We start from the raw sequence: 24,237 nt of genomic DNA on the forward strand, positions 1-24,237 counted from the left end.
TATGGACGTTCCTTAAAAAACTAAAAGTAGAACTACCATATGACCCAGCAATCCCACTACTGGGCATATACCCTGAGAAAACCATAATTCAAAAAGATTCATTTACAAAAATGTTCATTGAAGCTATACTTACAATAGCCAGGACATGGAAGCAACCTAAGTGTCCATCAACAGATGAATGGATAAAGAAGATGTGGTACACATATGCAATGGAATATTACTCAGCCATAAAAAGAAACGAAATTGAGTTATTTGTAGTGAGGTGGATGGACCTAGAGTCTGTTATACAGAGTGAAGTAAGTCAGAAAGAGAAAAACAAATACCATATGCTAACACATATATATGGAATCTGAGAAAAAAAAAATGGTCATGAAGACGGGAATAAAGACACAGACCTACTAGAGAATGGACTGGAGGATATGGGGAGGGGGAAGGGTAAGCTGTGATAAAGTGAGGGAGTGGCATGGACATATATGCACTTCCAAACGTAAAATAGATAGCTAGTGGGAAGCAGCCACATAGCACAGGGAGATCAGCTCGGTGCTTTGTGACCACCTAGAGGGGTGGGATAGGGAGGGTAGGAGGGAGGGAGACACAAGAGGGAAGTGATATAGGAGCATAGGTACATGTATAACTTATTCCCTTTGTTATAAAGCAGAAACAAACACACCACTGTAAAGCAACTATACTCCAATAAAGATGTTGAAAATAAATAAATAAATGGCAGGTTAATAATATTTGGGAAAAAAAATGATGACGAGAATAAATAAATAAATAAATAAATAAATAAATAAATAAATAAAATTAAATTTGAGAAATATTAGTAATTAAACCACAAGCTTGTGCTTGTAAATTTTACAGGAGTCATATAATATGTACTTGGTGTTTTAAATTTCTTCTGCATTGTACTTTATCATATATGTCTAGTCAGAATCAGACTACTTTAGTTAAGAGCAAATTACTGGTAGCAGTATATGGCTCCTAAAATTAGTGCAGTAGTGTTTTACTTTTTAGGCCCCTCTAGTTGGTAAAGAATAGTTCATTTGCATTATGAATTTGTTTAATTGATTTTATCAGAAAGAATAGAAATAACTGATTACATCTTTTAATACCATTAGCAGTAAATCACTTTAGAAAAGAATATGCAGGATTCATGAGCTATTTTATCTCTGCTGTAATACTTTATTTTCTGGTCTCTGGTGTTAGGTTATGGATGAAGCCACCACCCTGTGCTCCTTCCCCCAGTTTCCTCCCACAGGAGCCCCCTCTCCTGGAGTCTCTGGCCCTTCTTTCTCTGAAAACTCAAACTTTATTTACTTTATCCTGAAACAATATCTTCTTTTTCATATTCTCAAAATACTTTATCTGTACCTCTCTTGCAGGGCCTACCACTTTATATCATGTAAATATTCTTGGTGGTAAAGGTCACACTCTACACTTAGGTCCAGATGCCCTGGACTTGGCCAGTCTGAGGGCCTCCTCTGAGGCTCAGGGAAGTTCTTACCAGCCCGTGAAGCAAATCTAAGGCTTGAATTGTTAATACAAGTAAATCAGGGGCTTCTTTATCATTCTTGTGCCTTGGGGGATGAATAAAGGACAAGAAAATGTCAAATTTTTTTTTCACATGACAAGTACTAATATTAAAAAAATAACCTAAAACAAAAATAACATCCTGGTTCCAGACAGCAAAGATGGATCCCTAAAATGCTCTCTTTCTAGCATTAAAAAATGATTCACCAGGAAAGTTACATGTTGATCTAGTAAAAATTAGTGACTCACTTCAAATGAGAAATTAAACAAGCCAGGCGTCCACTCTGGCGTCACCATCTTGGTAGCAAGGGCACCAATACTGCAGGAGGAATGGCTGGCCCTAGGACAGGATGACCGATCTGTCAACACCCTTTGTTCCTGCCTTTTAAACAAGCACCTGGAAATGGGGATCCAAGAGGAGACATTCTCTGAGTCCAGGGAGTCACAAAGCACATATACCATCACCTCAAATGAGAGACACCTGGGGTTCTGCAGGTTCGGGGAAGAAAAACTAGCATCGCCACTTTCCTGATGTTTATTGCTCTCAGTTAAAAGGAGCTTTCTTTATTCTTTGCTGAGAGTATGATGCAGCAAGAGGACTTGTTAAGAATAGCTTTAATCCTCGTGAATTACTTTTGGAAAACCAGAATAACATATTTACCCCGTTCCTTAAATCCTCTAAATCAAGAGAGATATCGAACAAGCAGGAGAAGAAAGGGCAGGGGGTGATCAGATGGGGGAAAATCTCTAGAAACTGAGGCAGGAAAGAAAGAGCTGAAGAAACTGGTTGTTTAATCTGGAAAAGAGAGAATTGAGAGGGTGTCCTCCTGATAACTTTTCAAATAGGACAGCTATATTTTTTGTGTGTCAACAGAGCAAGCAGGCCTAAGACTGATGAAAATCCTATACTGGGAGGTAGATTTTATAGCCTAAAGGAAGGGAAAAATAAATCTGTCACCAACAAACCAACAAACAAACACAAACTTTGACCATAAGAGAAAATAATTGCTTTCTCATGAAGTAATGAGTTCTGGGTCATTGGATATGTTCAAGCAGAGATTGAATGACCACTTTTCAGGAATAGTGCAGAAAAGAGTCCAACATCTGATAATGGTTGGGTTAAATGGCCTGTAAGATTCCTCTGAAATCTAACAGTTTATGTTCCAAGAATGTACCCAATTTTATGCCTTGGATGTAAGGTTCAGGAAGCCATATTATTTCTAAGCAATTTTCTGTGTCCCATTTAATAAAAAATAAAGAAATAAACTAGTTTCTAAATGAGAAAGAAATAGAACTGGGGCTTTATATTTTTCTGGTCAAAAGAGGCCTTCCATATCTTTTCTCCTACGCTTTCTAAGAAAATAATACTCTAAAATCTAACACTTTCTCTGTTTAATATTTCCTTTTGTGAAAGCTAGTTTCATTTCTCACCTTGTAAGGAAAGATTCAGCTCTGAGTTTCATAATTTTATGATTCCCTTTACCTCAGAGAGCAAGGCACAGTTTAATTCAGACTGACCTGGGGTACTTATTTAAAAGTTAGATTCCTGGTCCCACTCTAGCAAATGAACCAGAATCTTTGGGACGGTGCCTTTGAATCCTAATGTTTAACGCATACCTTCCGATGACTCCTATGCATATTAAAGTTCAAGAATGTGTGCAATGGATCTTCACAACTGGGGTTTCAGTATGTCAGCATGGTTTATTCTCATGTTATCAAATCTCCAAAAACCCACTCTTTCTTGTGGAAGGAAGAAATAGTTAACTTTAAAAATATTTTTATTGATGTAGTTTTTTCATTTCCTTGCTTTCGTTTATCAACTTGACAATAAGAAAAATCACAATATATTTGTTTTTGCATATGAGCATATACTTTCAATCTCATAGCAGAACTGTGTCAGGGGATTTTGAAAGAGGAAGGAAACATTTTTTATCTTTTATTTATTCCTGTAAAAATAGTTGGTGATGGGTTAGCTTATTGTTTACAGCAGTATGCCACTGCATCCAAAGGTATAAGTCAGGTACCTGTGCGGCCAATAATAGTGTGTTTCACTCCATGGTTTAAACATTCACAACCTTGTTTGAGAGAGTAACTGTGTTTATCCAGGACTTTTTTTTATTGCCAGTGACAGAAATGACACGTAAACTAGCTTAAGAAAACAAAAAACTTATGTAATGGGAGAAGGTAAGAATGGATTTTAGGCATGTCTAGAGTTGAGAATCAAATGATGTCAGCAGAAGTCTGTCCTGAGCCATTCCTTAGCTCTGATTTTTTCTGGATTAACTTCATTCTGGTAAAGTGTTCCCGTGTGGTGGCAAAGACAGCCATCATCAACTCTAGTCTTACATTGATCACTCTTGTGGTCGTCCCAAAGAAAAGAAAGTGCATCTTTCCAAATTCTCCTTGCAATGACCTTCCTTGGCCCACAAAAGTCACATGCCCATTCTTGACTTAGTCCTAGTGGTCAGTGGGATGAAGTGCTTGAGTTCTCTGATTGTCCATTCCTAGGCCACACATCCATCTTTGGAACCAAAGTCTGTATCACCTCATGGGTCTCTGAGGATATGTGAGTCTGGGCATTGTTCTCCTAAAGGAGGAGATTTGAGCAAAAGAAAGTAGCTGATGTCCTCCAATGGGATGACTTATTAAGTCCTTCCTTCTTTCAACAGACATTTATTGATCATAAAATATTGGAAAGTTAGAGAAGAACCCACACTGACTTCCACTCCTTAGATTCAGTCCAGTGGGTGGGACTGGTCTTTAGCAATTGCTATGTATAGTGGTAAGGGCTATAGTGGAGGTAGGGATGAAATTCTGAGGGAACGAAGAGGAGCATGTAACTAAGAAGGACTCAGTAATTTAAGAAGAAAACATCAGAGGTGACAGTGAGCTGGATCTGGAGAATGGGTGGGGGCTGTAAAGTGGACACAATGGGAAGGGGAGCCCAGGAAAAGGGACCGGCAGGTATAAAGACACATGCTGTAAAAAAGAAAATAAGTAAGAATATCATCTCCTTAGATGACACCTAGTTAATCAAAATAGGCTTTACAAGCAAGCAGGTTGAAAAAATCATGACTTGGTAAAATTTGAGTTTCTTGTCCATTTTGGCTGAAAGCCAGTGCAACTTACTCTAGATAACTCAATCTCTATTAAATGGAACTGCATTTCCACCTGTAAGAAAACTCTATAGTGGAAATAATGATTATTTTTTAGATCAGGTTGTTAAGATAAAATGTTAGAAAACTCTTAAAGGCAATTGCAATGAAGTTTAACAATTTTCCTTCTTACTGAAGGAAAAAATAATATGGCAGAAATTCAGGAAAGGCACACTTAAAATTCAGTGAAGTGTAGAAGCAATAGAAGTTAAAAGTGAAGCAGTTTTCTGTAGATTTCAGTTATTTTTAAAGATGATAAAGACAGCTATTTATTCCATAGGCCATTGGTGATGATTCAAATGTGGAATATTATAAATATGATATCAGTTCAACATGTAAAGATAAAAGTGACTTTAAATATTTTGAGGTGGGGTGGAGGGCAGAGGAGCAAAGGAAAAGACTGAGTGGGGAGGTGGCATGATCACAAAATAATGTTTGGATTCAGCTTTTCACCATGACTCTGTAGGCGTGAGGTTCAATAATATGGTCTGCTTTAGAGAGACCAAATAATCATGTAGTGATGGTGTAGATGAGGATAATAAGAGCATTGTTTTAAATGCTGTATCTCTATTATCTTTCAGCCTCAAAATGACCCTTTATTGTAGGCTCAGTGTCATCTCCACTTCAGCAATGAGGTTGAGTAGCACAGCCAATGTTAGACCCAGGGCCCTGACTCACAGGGGGTGACAGTGGAGTCCAACTTTGGATAATAATGGCTAGTAGCCATTTAGCATCTACTCTGAGCCCAGACTTACACGTGCTTTATCTATTTTTCACAGATGTCCTGTGAATAGGTGTTATTTTAAACCTATTTCACAGATGAAGAATGACTTGAGATGTTGAGAAAATTGTTCAAGGAAAGTTAATAAATGCCCATACCTGGACTTAAAAGTCAGCTTCTATGTTGATCTCTTTCCTGTATGGTCATAATGAACAAGGGGAATCCAGTTCCTCATTATCTTTCATGAATACACAGCAAATGCCTATTTAATGACAAGATGCTACTCTGCTGAGACCTTAATAGTAAAGAATTACTAAAGAACTTAAATATGGTAGTCACAAAAGTAGTTGATTTTAAACCTATATCTGAGCTATGTATAGGAGTCTAGGATTTAAATTTATTTATGAAAAAGTACATGTCTCATATACTGATTCTTAATACCTCTTTGAATTTTTCTTATTTGAAAAATACCTCTTTGAATTTTGTTACTGATTTTAGATATAAAACTATTAGATGTCTGTTTAAGTAGACTTGGTAATATTTAAGAGGTTAAAATTTTTAGCACAGGCTTATGTTTTAACATGGCAGGTTGAACATATAATGATATCTACTACTGAGTTCAAAAACTCATCATACTAGGAATAAAAATGTAGAAATAGTATGTGAAGGGAGGGTCAATGGTGTGTGAAAGATTTTATGAAAATACAGGATGTAGAGAGTGAGTGAAGGAATAGGGCCTGGTTCAGAAAGGGAGAGGAAACCACAACTTAGAAAACGTCCAAAGAGGGGCACAAATCAGAAAAGCCTCACCTTACAAACCCTGTGGGGTGGGGGAGGGGTCCAAGTGAGTGTAGCCTTGAAAACAGGGGTGTGGAGGTAAATGGAAAGGTTGTAGCTGGATAATGTTCATTTCCCACACATCTTTTCCTCCAGCACAGAACTCAAAGCAAAAATGCATGAAATAGAACATAATAAATAAACTCCCTCTTGTGAGAGCACCAGAATCACAACTAACTGCTGAAGGAAGGAAGACAGGAGGACACTGGATCTCACCATAAAAGATACCCCACATCCAAAGACAAAGGAGAAGCCACAATGAGATGGTAGGAGGGGCTCAATCACAATAAAATCAAATCCCATAACATCTGGGTGGGTGACTCACAAACTGAAGAACAATTATACCACAGAAGTCCACCCACTGGAGTGAAGGTTCTGAGCCCCATGTCAGGCTTCCCAACCTGGGGGTGCGGCAACAGGAGGAGGAATTCCTAGGGAATCAAACGTTGAAGGCTAGTGGGATTTGACTGCAGGACTTTGACAGGACTGAAGGAAACAGAGACTCCATTCTTAGAGAGCACACACAAATTAGTGTGTGCATCAGGACCCAGGGGAAGGAGCAGTGACCCCATAGGAGACTGACCCAGACCTACCTGCTAGGGTTGGAGGGCCTCCTGCAGAGGCTGGGGGTGGCTGTGGCTCACCACTGAGACAAGGACACTGGCAGCAGAAATTCTGGGAAGTATTCCTTGGAATGAGCCCTCCCAGAGTCCACCATTAGCCCCACCAAAGAGCCTGTAGGCTCCAGTGCTGGGTCACCTTAGGCAAAACAACCAACAGGGAGGGAACTCAGCCCCACCATCAGCAGACAAGTGAATTGAAGGTTTACTGAGCATGGTTTACTGAGCACTGCCCACCAGAGCAACACTCAGCTCTACCCACTACCAGTCCCTCTCATCAGGAAGCTTGCACAAGCCTCTTAGATAGATTCATTCACCAGAGGGCAGACAGCAGAAGCAAGAAGAACTACAATTCTGCAGCCTGTGGAAAACCACATTCACAGAAAGATAGTCAAAATGAAAAGGCAGTGGACTACATACCAGATGAAGGAACAAGATAAAACCCCAGAAAAACAACTAAATGAAGTGGACATAGGCAACCTTCCAGAAAAAGAATTCAGAATAATGATAGTGAAGATGATCCAGGACCTTGGAAAAAGAATGGAGGCAAAGATCAAAGAGATGAAAGAAATGTTTAACAAAGACCTAGAAGAAATGAAGACAGCCTAAGAGACCTCTGGAACAACACTAAATGCACCAACATTTGCATTATAGGGGTCACAGAAAGAGAAGAGAGAGAAAAAAGACTGAGACTGTATTTGAAGAGATTATAGTCTAAAAATTCCCAAACATGGGAAAGGAAATAGCCACCCAGGTCCAGGAAGTGCAGAGAATCCCAGGCAGGTTAAACCTAAGGAGAAACACGCCAAGACACATAGTAATAAAATTGACAAAAGTTAAAGACAAAGAAAAATTATTAAAAGCAACAAGGGAAAAATGACAAATAACATACAGGGCAACTCCCATAAGGTTAACAGCTGATTTCTCAGCAGAAACTCTACACACCAGAAAGGAGTGGCATGATATATTTAAAGTGATGAAAGGGAAGAACTTACAACCAAGATTACTCTACTTGGCAAGGATCTCTTTCAGATTCGACAGAGAAATCAAAAGCTTTACAGACAAGCAAAAGCTAAGAGAATTCAGCACCACCAAACCAGCTCTACAACAAATGCTAAAGGAACTTCTCTAAGTGGAAAACACAAGAGAAGAAAAGGACCTACAAAAACAAACCCAGAAGAATTAAGAAAATTGTAATAGGAACATACATATCAATAATTACCTTAAATGTGAATGGATTAAATGCTCCAACCAAAAGACACAGGCTTGCTGAATGGATACAAAAAAAAAAAAAAAAAAGACCCATATATATGCTGTCTACAAGAGACCCACTTCAGACCTAGGGACACATACAGACTGAAAGTGAGGGGATGGAAAAAGATATTCCATGGAAATGGAAATCAAAAGGAAGCTGGAGTAGCAATACTCGTATCAGATAGAATAGACTTTAAAATAAAGAATGTTAGAAGAGACAAGGAAGGACACTACATAATAATCAAGGGATCAATCCAAGAAGAAGATATAACAATTATAAATATACATGCACCCAACATAGGAGCACCTCAATACATAAGGCAAATGCGAACAGCTATAAAAGAGGAAATCAATAGTAACACAATAATAGTGGGGGACTTTAACATCTTACTTACACCAATGGACAGATTCTCCAGACAGAAAATTAATAAGGAAACACAAGCTTTAAATGTCACAATAGACCAGATAGATTTAACTGATATTTATAGGACATTCCATCTGAAAACAGCAGATTATACTTTCTTCTCAAGTGCACATGAAACATTCTCCAGGATAGATTATATCTTGGGCCACAAATCAAGCCTCTGCAAAATTAATAAAATTGAAATCATATCAAGCATCTTTTCTGATGACAAAACTATGAGATTAGAAATTAATTACAGGGGAAAAAACCCTGTAAAAAACACAAACACAGGGAGGCTAAACAATACGTTACTAAATAACCAAGAGATCACTGAAGAAATCAAAGAGGTAATCAAAAATTAACTAGAGACAAATGACAACGAAAACACGTTGATCCAAAACTTATGGAATGCAGCAAAAGCAGTTCTAAAAAGGAAGATTATAGCAATACAATCTTACCTCAAGAAACAAGAAAAATCTCAAATAAACAATCTAACCTTACACCTAAAGGAAAGAAAAACAGACAAAAACCAAAGTTAGTAAAAGGAAAGAAATCATAAAGATCAGAGCAGAAATAAATGAAATAGAAACAAAGAAAACAATAGAAAAGATAAATAAAACTAAAAGCTGGTTCTTTGAGAAGATAAACAAAATTGATAAACCTTTAGCCAGACTCATAAAGAAAAAAAGGGAGAGGACTCAAATCAATAAAATTAGCAATGAAAAAGAAGAAGTTACAACAGACACTGAAGAAATACAAAGCATCATAAGGGACAACTACAAGCAACTTTATGCCAATAAAATGGACAACCTGTAAGAAATGGACAAATTCTTAGAGAGGTATAACCTTCTAACACTGAACCATGAAGAAATAGAAACTATGAACAGACCAATCACAAGCACTGAAATTGAAACTGTGATTAAAAATCTTCCAACAAACAAAAGTCCAGGACTAGATGGCTTCACAGGTGAATTCTATGAAACATGTAGAGAAGAACTAACACCCACCCTTCTCAAAGTCTTCCAAGAAATTGCAAAGGAAGGAATACTCCCAATCTCATTCTACAAGGCCACCGTCACCCTGATACCAAAACCAGACAAAGATACTATAAAGAAAGAAAATTACAGACCAATATCACTGATGAAGATAGATGCAAAAATCCTCAATAAAATACTAGCAAACAGAGTCCAACAACACATTAAAAGGGCCATACATCATGATCAAGTGGAATTTATCCCAGAGATGTAAGGATTCTTCAATATACGTAAATCAACCAATGTGATACACCATATTAACAAATTGAAGAATAAAAACAATATGATCATCTCAATAGATGCAGAAAGAGCTTTTAACAAAATTCAACACCCATTTATGATAAAAACTCCCCAGAAAGTGGGCACAGAGGGAACCTACCTCAAAATAATAAAAAACATATATGACAAGCCCACAGCAAACATCATTCTCAATGGTGAAAAACTGAAAGCATTTCCTCTAAGATTAGGAACAAGACAAAGATGTCCACTCTTGCCACTATTATTCAACATAGATTTGGAAGTCCCAGCCATGACAATCAGAGAAGAAAAAGAAATAAAAGGAATCCAAATTGGAAAGGAAGTAAAACTGTCACTGTTTGCAGATGACATGATACTATACATTGAGAATCCTAAAGATGCCACCAGAAAACTACTAGAGCTAATCAATGAATCTGGTAAAGTAGCAAGATACAAAATTAAAGCACAGAAATCTCTTGCATTCCTATACACTAACAATGAAAGATCAGAAAGAGAAATTAAGGAAACAATCTCATTCACCATTGCAACAAAAAGAATAAAGTACCTCAGAATAAACCTACCTAAGGAGGTGAAAGACCTGTACTCAGAAAACTATAAGACACTGATGAAAGTAATCAAAGATGACACAAACAGATGGAGAGATATACTATGTTCTTGGATTGGAAGAATCAATATTGTGAAAATGACTATACTACCCAAAGCAATCCACAGTTTCAATGGAATCCCTATCAGATTACCAATGGCATTTTTTACAGAACTAGAACAAAAAATCTTAAAATGTGTATGGAGACACAAAAGACCCCAAATAGCCAAAGCAATCTTGAGGGAGGAAAACACAGCTGGAGAAATCAGGCTTCCTGACTTCAAACTATACTACAAAGCTACAGTCATCAAGACAACATGATACAGGCACAAAAACAGAAATATAGATCAATGGAACAGAATAGAAAGTCCAGAGGTAAACCCACACACCTATGGTCAACTAATCTATGACAAAGGAGGCAACAATATACAATGGAGAAAAGACAGTCTGTTCAATAAGCAGTGCTGGAAAAACTGGACAGCTACATGTAAAAGAATGAAATTAGAACACTCCCTAACACCATACATAAAAATAAACTCAAAAAGGATTAAAGACCTAAATGTAACACTGGACACTATAAAACTCTTAGAAGAAATATAGGAAGAACACTCTCTGACATAAATCACAACAAGATCTTTTTTGACCTACCTCCTAGAGTAATGGAAGTAAAAACAAAAATAAACAAATGGAACCTAATGAAACTTCAAAGCTTTTGCACAGCAAAGGAAACTGTAAACAAGATGAAAAATTAACCCTCAGAATGGGAGATAACATTTGCAAACGAATCAACAGACAAAGGATTAATCTCCAAAATATATAAACAGCTCATGCAGCTCAATATTAAAAAAAACAAACAACCCAATCCAAAAATGGGCAGAAGACCTAAATAGACATCTCTCCAAAGAAAACATACAGATTGCCAAAAGGCACATGAAAAGATGCACAACATCACTAATTATTAGAGAAATGCAAATCAAAACTACAATGAGCTATCACCTCACACATGTTAGAATGGGCATCATCAGAAAATCTACAAACAACAAATGTTGGAGAGAGTGTGGAGAAAAGGGAACCCTCTTGCACTGTTGACAGGAATGTAAATTGACACAGCCGCTATGGAGAACAGTATGGAGGTTCCTTAAAAAGCTAAAAATAGAATTACCATATGACCCAGCAATTCTACTCCTGGGCATATACACAGAGAAAACCATAAGTCAAAAAGACACATGCACCCCAATGTTCATTGCAGCACTATTTACAATAGCCAGGTCATGGAAGCAACCTAAATGCCCATCGACAGACGAATGGATAAAGAAGAAGTGGTACATATATACAATGGAATATTACTCAGCCATAAAAAGGAATGAAATTGGGTCATTTGCAGAGACGTGGATGGACCTAGAGACTGTCATACAGAGTTAAGTATCACATATTAACACATATATGTGAAATCTAGAAAAATGGTAGAGATGAACCAGTTTGCCAGGCAGAAATAGAGACATAGATATAGAGAACAAATGTATGGACACCAAGGGTGGAAAGTGGTGGTGGGGTGGTGGTTGGGGGATGAATTGGGAGATTGGGATTGACATATATACAGTAATATGTATAAAATAGATAACTAATAAGAACCTGCTGTATAAAAAATAAAATTCAAAAAAGAAAAAAAAGAACTTAAGTAAATAACAATGCACACAGAAAGTAGAACAGTGTCTAGGGAGATGTGGGAATGGGAAGTTAGTGTTTAATGGGCACAGAGTTTCAATTTGGGAAGATGAAATTGTTCTGGAGATGGTTGGTGGTGATAGTTGCACAACAATATAAATGTACTTAATGCCACTGAACTGTACACTTAAAAATGGGTAAAGTGGTAAATTTTATGTTATGTTTACTTACCACAATAAAAACAAGAATGGAGACTTCATATCTACAGGAATGTAAAGGACTGTCTGGTAAAACCAGGTGTTTTATGTGGGAACTGGCCTTCTAGAGTGAAGCCTTCAACATCTCAGCCTTTCACAGCAGCTGACTTGTCACTGATTCAACAGAAGATGAAACCTGCAAGTTGGTAAACTTTTGTCCATCAGTACAAAGGTCTCTGCTAGATTTTCTACTGTCTTAACCTTAAAGTCAAACAGGCATTAAAGGATGACCAAACAAATGAGGAATGTCAAAAAGAAAGAGCAATGTTAATAATTAGCAACAATGTCCAAAGAGGGAATGATTAATCCAGAAAACAGAGGAGAACTTTAAAATTCTCTCTATACCTGGTATCTTTAGAGATCTTTTAGAGAGATATTACATTTATTAAATAAGAGCAATATGCTGTAAAAAAGGAACACATAAAAATGTAACCAATGGAAAAACTCAGTCGAAGAGTACAGAAAGAAATTAAACAAATCTAGAAAAAGAATAAAAAGGACCAAAAACAAGAAAGGAAAATATGAGAATAAAGATTAAAGACATATGGATAAATTCAAGATTTGCTACTTAAAAATGGGAGTTCCTGAAAGAGAAAGAAGAGAGTAATAAACCATCAGAGAATTGATAAAGGAGGCAACGCTGAACCAAAGCATGAGTCTCTAGGTTGGAAGGGCCTACCAGGTGCCCAGCAAAGGGAAGAAAAGATGTTTGCCTGGACATGTTATTGTGAAAATTCAGAATGCTGAAGTTTTCAGAAAGAAAAGAACAAAGTTAAAAAACAGGTCACCTTACAATTCAACAATAAAAAGACAAATAACTCAATTTACAAAATGGACAAAGGATTTTAATGAACAAGAAAGTAAACAAATGACCAATAAGCACATGAAAAGATGCTCAATAATCATTAGCCATCAGGGAAATCCAAACCAAAACAGCAATGGGATACCACCTAACAGCCACTAGGATGGCTATGATCAAAGAGACAGTTGATAAAAAAATGTTGGTGAGAATGTGGATGGATTGAAACCCTCATACATTACTGTTGGGATGGAGAGTGGTGTACTGCCTTGGAAAACAGTCTGATAGCTTCTCTGAAGATTAAACGTTGTTACCATACATATGACCCAACAATTCCACTCCTAGGTATCTAGCCAAGAGAAATGAAAACAAATATTCACACAAAAAGCTGTAAATAAAGTTCATAGTGGTATTACTAATAGCCCCAAAGTGGAAACACCCCAACTCATGAAGGAATAAATAAAATGTAGTGCATCCATACAATGAAATATTATCTGGTCATAGAAAGGAATGAAGTACTGACATGTGTTTCAACAGGGATGAGCCTTGGAGATATTTTCCTAAATGAAAGAAGTCAGTCACAAAAGACCACATATTTAAGATTCCCTTTATATGAAATGATGAGATTAGGCAAATTTATAGAGACAGAGAGGAGATTAGTGGTTGCCTAGGGAAGTGGAGGTTGGGGGAAAAGGGGCAGTGACTTTAATGGGTACAGATTTCTTTTGGGGGGAAGAAAATATTCTAAAATTTTTGTGGGGATGGTTGCACAGCTCTGTGTTTATACTAAAAGCCATTGAATTGTACATTATAAATGGGTGACTTGTATGATATGTGTGAATTACACCCCAACAAAGCTATTTTTTTAAAAAAAGTCACACTGTTATCAGGCTTCTGAGTAGCCCTGGATTCTAGAAGTCTATATATAATGTGTAAATAAACAAAGACCACACAGATGAGAATAAGAAAATGCTATTTATTCACATGTTTCTATAGCAAGGGAGTCAGCCACCATCACTTGGTTTTGCCAGAAACTCAAAGGCAGGCAGAGGAGTGGGAAAGCTTTTTACTGAAAAAAAGGGAAGGTTTCAGGTGTGCTCTAATTGGAGACTGGGGTGTTGGAAATCTGTAGGCGGGCTTGCTAGAGGCAGGGCATCCCATGTGATTGGTTAGGTGTGTATTTGGCTTTCTCTGGTTGGCACTAAATTGAAAGTGGGAACAAGACTTAGAGAAGCTGTCAGTTGTTAATCAAATTCTGGTCATTTTGGGTCAATTTTTTTTAAGGGTTTATTGTCTGATCTTCCTGGAGTTTTTGTTAGAGACAGTGATCTGACCTACAAGTCTGACTTGTAGATAGTAGGCTGGTTTCCTGGCTCTGTAGATAATGGCTTCATTTCCTAGGCTGGTTGCCACAGATTTTGGGTCAGAGTTTTGTTTTATTTATTTATTTATTTATTTTATTGAAGTGTAGTTGATTTACAATGTTGTGTTAATTTCTGCTGTAAAGCAAAGTGACTCATTTATACACATATATGCATTCTTTTCTTATATTCTTTTCTGTTATGGTTTATCACAAGATATTCAGTATAGTTCCCTGTGCTATATGGTAGGACCTTATTGTTTATTCATTCTATATATAATAGTTTGCATCTGCTAATCCCAAACTCTGAATCACCCTCCCCCGCCCCATCTCCCCATTGGCAACCACAAGTCTGTTCTATATGTCAGAGTTTTATTTTTATATATGGTCTGGGCATTGTCCACTTGCATATTCAGTCTCTCAATAAAAATGCTTTAAAAATTATGAAGGAATGAAAAAAATATATTAAAAATATACCTATGGGGAGTCATCTGCACCTCACCTCTCCCTGTTCCAGCCCACTCTGCTGCCACCACAATGGCCCAAGCTGATATTGCCCTGATTGGACTGGCTGTCATGGGCCAGAACTTAATTTTGAATATGAACGACCATGGCCTTGTGGTCTGTGCTTTTAATAGCATAGTCTCCAAAGTTGATGACTTCTTGGCCAATGAGGTGAAGGGCACCAAGGTGGTTGGTGCTCACTCCTTGGAGGAGATGGTCTCCAAGCTGAAGAAGCCTTGGCAAATCATCCTGCTTGTGAAGACTCTCCTGGCTGTCGATTTTATTGAAAAACTGGTACCCTTGTTGGACACTGGTGACATCATCATCAATGGAGGAAATTCTAAATACAGGGATACCACAAGACAGTGTTGAGACCCCAAGGCCAAGAGAATCTTGTTTGTGGGGAGTGGAGTTAGTGGTGGAGAGGAAGGGGCGTGGTATGGCCCATCATTTATGCAGGGAGGGAATAAGGAGGCTTGGCCCCACATCAAGGCAATCTTCCAAGGCATCACTGTGAAAGTGGGGACTGGAGGACCCTGCTGTGACTGGGTGGGAGATGAGTGGGCAGGACACATTGTGAAGATGGTGCACAACAGGATAGAGTATGGAGACATGCAGCTGATCTGCGAGGCCTACCACCTGATGAAAAACGTCCTGGGCGTGGAGCACGAGGAGATGGCAAAGGCTTTTGAGGAATGGAATAGGATAGGGCTAGAATCATTCCTGATTGAAATCACAGCCAATATTTTAAAGTTCCAAGATACCGATGGCAAATACCTGCTGCCAAAGATCAGGGACAGTGTGGGGGCAGAAGGGCACCGGGAAGTGGACCGCCATCTTGGCCCTGGAGTACGGTGTCCCTGTCACCCTCATCAGAGAAGTGGTCTTTGCTCGATGCTTATCATCTCTGAAGGACGAGAGGATCCAAGCCAGCAGAAAGCTGAAGGGATCTCAAAAGATCCAGTTTGAAGGAGATAAGGAATCATTCCTGGAGGGCATTCAAAAGGCCCTCTATGCTTCCAAGATCATCACTTATGATCAGGGCTTTATGTTGCTAAGACAGGCAGCCACTGAATTTGGCTGGACGCTCAACTATGGTGGCATTGCCCTGATGTGGAGGGGGTGCTGCATCAGCAGGAGTGTATTTCTAGGAAAGATAAAAGACGCATTTGATCGAAACCCAGGACTTCCGAATCTACTACTAGATGACTTCTTTAAGTCGGCTGTGGAAACTGCCAGGATTCCCGACAGCGGGCAATCAGTACTGGTGTCCAGACAGGCATTCCCATGCTCTGCTTCACCACTGCTCTTTCCTTCTGTGATGGATACAGACACAAGATGCTGCCAGCCAACCTAATCCAGGCTCAGCGAGATTACTTTTGGGTCCACACCTATGAACTCTTGGCCAAGCCAGGACTGTTTCTCCACACTAACTGGACAGGCCACAGTGCCAGTGTGTCCTTGTCTTCATACAATGCCTGATCAAATTCTGTTAGGCGCCACGACTCCGCAAACAGGTACATTCCATTTGCCACACAGCAGTGCTTCCATGGCCCTTTGACCTACTTTCTGCTCAGATCTCTCTCTTTTTTTAATTTACTAGTAGTTTTATTTATTTATTTATTTATAACATCTTTATTGGAGTATAATTGCTTTACAATGTTGTGTTAGTTTCTGCTGTATAACAAAGTGAATCGGCTATTGCATACATATATCACCATATCCCCTCCCTCTTGTGTCTCCCTCCCACCCTTCCTATCCCACCCCTCTAGGTGGTCACAAAGCACTGAGCTGATCTCCCTGTGCTATGCAGCTGCTTCCCACTAGTTATCTATTTTACATTTGGTAGTGTATGTATGTCCATGCCACTCTCTCACTTCATCCCACCTTACACTTCCCTCTCCCCATGTCCTCAAGTCCATTCTCTATGTCTGCATCTTTATTCCTGTCTTGCCCCTAGGTTCATCAGAATGTTTTTCTTTTTTAGATTCCATATATATGTGTTAGTATACAGTATTTATGTTTCTCTTTCTGTATGACAGACTCTAGGTCCATCCACCTCACTACAAATAACTCAATTTCATTTCTTTTTATGGCTGAGTAATACTCCATGGTATATATGTGCCACATCTTCTTTATCCATTCATCTGTCGATGGACACTTAGGTTGCTTCTATGTCCTGGCTATTGTAAATAGAGCTGCAATGAACATTGTGGTACATGACTCTTTCTGAATTATGGTTTTCTCAGGGTATATGCCCAGTAGTGGGATTGCTGGGTCATACGGTAGTTCTATTTTTAGTGTTTTAAGGAACCTCCATACTGTTCTCCATAGTAGCTGTATCAATTTACATTCCCACCAGATCTCTTAAAAAAGTGTCGTAAGAGACTCCTCTGAAGAGTCAACCCAAGTTTATTTGTAAAGTAGTTCTGTGAGAACCATCACGCCCTCTGCCCTCACCTTTTGGGACGGAGCAGGGATTGAGCGTGTGCGCCACAGTGCGAGCCAGCTCTGTGAGGCGGTGTTTCACACGTGTCCCCTGTGGCTTCGGGAAGCAGAGTATGTTTGCTCTGATAGAGGCAGCAGCACTTATCACATAGGAGGGAAAGGTTTTTGTGGAATTTGATCAAACTGGAACCTTTGTATTATGCAGGTGAATTTCCTTTTCCCTTTACTTAATAAAAGTAAAAAGAAAAAAAAAATCCCCTAGGAATAAATAAAATCTGAGACCTGAATACAAAATACATATTCAAGGATTCATAAACTTTACTTCCTAAGCGCCTTTCCTTAGAAAGTTAATTGAAGACATTTTCCAAAAACTTAGCATAAAAAGGGAAAGACATGACATTCAGAAAGAGATGATACAATCCAGAAGAGCAGAGACCTGAAGTTCCAGGAAGAGCACTGTTTGATACTTCTAGAGAGCAGCCCTCCAGGATGGAGGCAAGAACCCAAGATGCCTGCAGGGAGTTCTACGAGGGGAGGGAAGGGAGGGAGTTTAGAAGAGAGTTGTAGTAAAGTACAAAGGTACTGAGGATATGAAAAGGGTGTAAGGGGAAAAAGAGGCATTTTACAAAACATCAGACATGCCAGGGAAAACAATAATATAGTGTTTGCAGTTTTTATGATTTTAAATTATTGTTCAAGCAGAGCCTGTAATTACAAAGGCATAATAGTACAAGCACTATTGTTTTTCAGTGAAGACAAATGCAAAACAATTAGATGTACTTATAAAACAGAACATAAATATTGTCATCCTTGATAAAGTAGAAATACAGATGACAGTGGGGAGGTGAAAAGTGGGCAAAAGGCCAGGGAACGGCAGCTCATGTCATCAGAGTAAGATAGGAAGCTGGGTGATGTGTTTATAGTTGATAGAACAGGAAGTAAATGTGTCAGTTTATTACTGAGAGAAATAATGGTGTTCACATGCATTCACACACCAGCATACAAACTTGAACCTGAATTCTTCCTTAACAATACTTTGTAGACATCTCTCAGTGTAATACATTATCATTTGTAACTGAACCATACCTTTATTGCTAGATTTTTGGGTCTTTCCAATTATTCACTATTGTCAAAAGTGCTACAATATGTCCTGATTTGTTTGTGTTTTTGCAATTTACCTATTATTTACCTTATAACAATTTCCTTAAAAATGCAATTCTACATCTAAAGTTATCTATATGTGAAAATTTGAATCTATGTACAGATTGGTTTCCAGAAATGTTTATCAACTCATATTCTCAATTTAATGTATATTTCTTGCCTACCATAGTCACCATTTTAACCCATATCAATCTCCTATTGGTGAGGGAGATTAGCGTTGCTTTCCTGGAAAGAAGAGTGCACCACAATAATCTTCTCAGATTTAGTCTGCATTTTCAAATTCCACCGTCTCAGTGGGAGCTGGCCTTAATCCATATAGTAACCCGAATGATAGCTAAAAAGCATTTCAATGCACTTGCCAACTGGAAGCTATCACAACCCTTCAAGAATAGCTTTTAAATAGTTTCAAAATGCTTTATTGCTAAATATAAAAAAGAACTATGACTTTTCATAATAGAATTATACTAGATAGACTCACCCAAAATGGTAGACAGTAAATTCATTTAAATAGTTCAGATATCTGTGTTAGAAGAAAAAGTGGTGGATGGTGGAAGTGAAATTGTACTTTACACTTACCAGGTGGCATTTTAAGTAATATTTTCCACAGGAAACTCAGTGATGAGTGTGTGTGTGTGTGAGTGCACGTTTATTAACAAGCATCACATCTGTCTTCCTATTTGGCTTTCTTCTGATGTCCCATCCATTTTTCTTACTCTTCATTTCAGTTCTAACACATTTATAACATCTTCATTCACAAGATTACTCACTTTCCTGGCTCAGATTTCATGGTATTTAACAACTATAATTATACTTTTCAAGTGCTGTACCAATCTTCAGTATTACATTCCCTGTAATATTCCCTGGTAGGGATATTAGCTTTCAAAAATGCCGAAAAGCTCTTAGAGGTTTCATTTGTAAAGATGGGCTGTACTTAATTTTGATGACAGTTATTTTGTTTATAACCATACTAAAAAGATCATCTCATTAAAATTGTGTTACAATTGGCAAATCTAAATATGATGGGTTAAATTCTATCATCAAATTTGTAGAAGTGATCTTAGATATGAGCTCCTTGGAGTTTTTAGAGGAGAGGCGATAAAAGTAAAATTTTCTTACTTTCTGGGTAAATATTGTTCAAAGATATGGTGATATATGTCCTATTTCACAAAGCACAGTCCCAGTTTATTCCTGTTGTTTTAGCTTAATTAATCATCCCCCTTCACTCTCAAAAGTGTCTTGGAGTGGGTGATAATTATATGATCACCCTGTTTACAGAATTTCTACTAAATCTGGGACTACTTGATCAAAGTCATTCAAATCTTTCTTCCACCTTCCTCTAGTACCTCCTATGTTACAAAGCTTGGATGAGTTTTTAAAAATAGTTTAAAATTATGTATATGAATATATATGTATATATATATAATAAGATATAGAATGTCAATTTCAGACTATACACAAGTGTGTATGCCCTTAAAATAAGATAAAGTGTACAGAGCCACAAGGCAGATGACTGCATGCTATTTTTATAGATTGTCTCACTTCACACATCCTAGTATGTATATATTTTGTATCTTGCCTACTCTATTACCATGGATCTTAGAGCAACTGTAAAGACAAATAAAATTTCTTGCTCCCTAAACCAAGAAAAACCTGCGTAATATAAAACCTGAAATAACATTTGAGAAAGGATTGTTCACTAAGGACAATTTAAATTATGCAACTATTCTGTTTATTATTATTGCAAATTTGACCTAATAATAATATCTCATCACTGAGAGAACAGTGTGATAAAGACCAGGAAGTAGTTTATAATTTTTTTGACTTGCAAAATAACTTCCTTGATTTTGGTGATAGAATTCTTAGGACTATGTGTCAAGGTTTATTTTTCCATTTTACTTATTATGTATTTTTCACACATAGAAATGTAAAATGTAATATTTAAATAGTTCATGTTCCCACCAACCAGGTAACTTAATACTATTAATATTTAAATACATCCAGCCCCCCTGCCACACACACATGAAATTTCATTTTTATACATGTATTTGTTATCTATTATTTTATAACGAATTACTCTTTGACAGGTTAGCAGATTAAAGCACAGACATTTATCATTTCCCAGTTTCTGTGGGTCAGGAACTCAAGAGTGGCCTAGCTGGATGTCTCTGGATCAGGGTCCTCCCCTCCCAAGGCTGCAGTCAGTCTGTCAGCCAGACCGACATCATCTGGGCTTGACTGGAGCTGCAGGATCCATTTCCAGGATGGCTCACTTGCAGGGCTGTTGGCAGGCCTCTGGTCTTTTCCATGAGACCTCTTTGTAGGTCTGCTTGGGTGTCTTCAGGACTTGTAAATAGGCCTTCCCCAGAGCAAGTGATCTAAGAGATCCAAGAAGAAAGCTGCAAAGTCCTTTTGTTACACACCATCACTTCTGTAATATTCTGTTCATTAACAGCAACTCACTAAACCCAGGCTTCACTCCAGGGAGGGGAATTAATCTCAACTCTTGAAGTGAGGAGTAGCGAAGAATTTATGGACATGTTTTAAAACCACCACACATGGTAAAAATGCAGGAAGCTAGTGCAAGGTGAGGACACTTGAAATGAAAACACTGCTGAGAGAAATTAAAGAAGACCTGAACAAACAGAAGGATATACCATATTCAGAGATTGGAGACTTAGTACTGTTATGATCTTAATTCACTCCAAGTTGATTTGCATATTCAATATCACAATAAAAACCCAGCAGTTTTTCTGGTAGAAATTGACAAGATGACTCCTAAATAAATATGAAAATGTGAAGGACCCAGAACAGCAAGGTGATCATGAAGAAAACTGAAAAACACACACTAACACATTTCAAGATTTACTATGAACTTAGAGTAATTAAGACAAGAGTGTTTTTGGCATAGGATAGGTAAATAATTCAATGAAATAGAACAGAAAGCCTGGAAAGAGACAGATAATGTCACTTGATTTTTAGCAGAAGTGCCAAGCAATTTAAAGGGCAAATTCCTAAACTGGAAACAATCAATGTTAATCAGTATGAAAATGAATTAATAAACGATGGTATATTCATACTCTGGGCTATTATTACACAGCAATAAAGAGAACAAAAATACTGATATATGCAAAAACATGAATACATTTTTAATATGTTTTGCTGAGTGAAAGAAACCAGGTGCAAATGAATACATAATATGCTTTCATTTATATGAAGTTAAGAACAGGTACAACTCATCTATGGGAATAGACATCAGAATAATAATTACGACTGGGGGATAGTGTAGACAGGGAAAGGGCAGGTTATAAATGCTTATTAATTGCAGGATTTTTTGTTTTGTTAATTTTTTCAGATTTCTCACATAGATGCTCATGCCATCTGTAAACAGTTTATTTCTTACTTCCCAATCTATATACTTTTTATTTCCTTTTCTTGTCTTATTTCATTAAGTAGTACTTCCAGTAGTACAATGTTGATAAGGAGTGGGGAGAAGAGACAGCCTTGCATTCTTCCTTATCTTAGTGGGAAAGCTTCGAGTTGCTAAGTATGTTAGCTGTTGGTTTTTTGCAGGTATATTTTTATCAAGGTGAGGAAGTTCCCTTTTATAATTTTTATCTTGAATGGGTATTGGATTTTGTTAAATGCTTTTTTATGTATTATTGATATGATCCTGTATTTCTCTTTTTTAGCTATTTAGTAATAGATTCCATTAATTGATTTTCAAATGTTGAACCAGCCTTGCATACCTGGGATAAATCCTTCTTGGCTGTAGTGTATAATTCTTTTTATAGATTGTTGAATATGATTTGCTAATATTTTGTTGAAGTTTTTTGCATCTGTGTTCATGAGAAATATTGGTCTGTAACTTCTGGTTATTACAGAGTACTGTGGTACATTTCAAACTAGTTCCCTTTTCCCTGCCCCTGCTGGAATTGCAAGTGGATTTTTCTCAGATATTTACTGTGGGAACCAGGTTATGCTCCTGTATGCAATACAATACTGTGGGGACCGCCTCATGACTGGATTCCCCCTGCAGTTTTTAACTCTCAGACTTATCTACACTGAACCTCCAGCAATCTGTCAGTTACAGTCATGTTTTCCTCTCCTGGCCCTGGTTCCCATGGTTTCTGCTCTTAAGCCTCTGCTCCAGTATTCACCTGACTTCCTGTACTCACCTGTCTTTCTCTCCAATCTTGGGCAGCAGTTTGCCCCATGTCCTCCCCTCTATTATGGAGCCAAGAAGAGTTGTTGATTTTTCAGTCTGTTCAGCTTTTTACTTGTTAGGGCAGAGTGACAACTTTCAAGTTTCCTACTTGTGGAACTGGAAACCAGAAATCAATATATATATATTTTTTACAGTGAAGTTTTGTTTTGTAATATGAAAAAGTTGTTTTTAAATTTAGTATAAAGTAAGAACACTCTCCACTCATGACAGATTGAAATGACATATCATTTAAACTGAGCAAATGATGATCTTTGAAAAGACACTTTTTTTTTTTTTTTTTATGGCTGTGTTTGGGTCTTCGTTTCTGTGCGAGGTCTTTCTCCAGTTGTGGCAAGTGGGAGCCACTCTTCATCGCAGTGCGCGGGCCTCTCAGTATCGCGGCCTCTCTTGTTGCGGAGCACAGGCTCCAGACGCGCAGGCTCAGTAATTGTGGCTCACGGGCCCAGCCGCTCCGTGGCACGTGGGATCTTCCCAGACCAGGGCTCGAACCCGTGTCCCCTGAATTGGCAGGCGGATTGAAAAGACACTTTTATTTACACCACAAGTTCTTCAAAGCACCTTGTATATTCCCAAAATATAATATACAAAATAAAACTTTGTCTTGGTTTTAGAGGTTTCAGAAGAATTATTCTTTTTGATAGTTCATAATATTAACTGATGCCAAAGAAATATAAAATAATTTTAAATGGTTAGGCTGGCTTAGAGGTAAAAGAAAACTTGAGCCATATGTTTTCATCAAAAGAAAAGATTTATAGAAATATTGAAAATTATAATTTTAAATTTAAAAAGACCTTAAAGAATAGGCTACTAAATTTGTTGAGAGACAATTGACTCAACATTTTTATTGAAGTCAGTGTTAGTGACATATAGTTTTCTGCAACATCGTGTATCATTCACTGTCATCATCTCAAAAATGATACAAATATGCTGTCATTTTAGAGCAGTCAAGTTAATCCTAGATTGACACGTGTAACTCAGACTGGGTAGTCATGTTATGGTTTTATTTAACACAATTCCTCTAATGAACTTGCCTATCCAAAGATAACTCTTCTAATGTCCTACCCTAGGATTCTGAATATTAAAGTTACTGCTTTGATCTAAGCCAAAAAATCAAATGAACAACTGTAAATGAGCATTATCTATGATCATTACAGTAAAAGCTACCATTTTTTTGTGTGCCTCTTATGTGTGAGGTACTTTACAGACATTATCTCACTTAATTGTCTTTATCATCACCCTGCCAGGTAAGTATGGGGGTCCCTATATTATAGGTAAGGGAATAGACTCAGATTGCTTAAGTAACTTGTGTGAAATCAAACAGTTAAGAGGCAGACAAGTTAGGAGTCAAAGTAATGTCCTTCTAGTACAGTGAACACTGTGAATAGATTCTGCAAGCAAAAACTAAGAGTTTTTGTATTCAATA

At 37.6% G+C, this 24,237-nt stretch overlaps 1 long non-coding RNA gene and 1 pseudogene across 2 annotated transcripts in view; one reads left to right on the forward strand and one right to left on the reverse strand.

Moving 5' to 3' along the window:
* The window catches only part of LOC309638421, a 1,167,492-nt gene that overhangs the window by 338,083 nt on the left and 805,172 nt on the right, over nucleotides 1-24,237 (reverse strand). The window lies entirely within an intron of this gene.
* Nucleotides 602-23,075, forward strand: LOC309638389 (6-phosphogluconate dehydrogenase, decarboxylating pseudogene; annotated as a pseudogene). Its single transcript has one exon. The product of its transcript is annotated as a 6-phosphogluconate dehydrogenase, decarboxylating pseudogene (transcript).

The sequence above is a fragment of the Balaenoptera physalus genome (assembly GCF_965194825.1).
Source record: "Balaenoptera physalus genome assembly, chromosome: 11".
Lineage (NCBI taxonomy): Eukaryota > Metazoa > Chordata > Mammalia > Artiodactyla > Balaenopteridae > Balaenoptera > Balaenoptera physalus.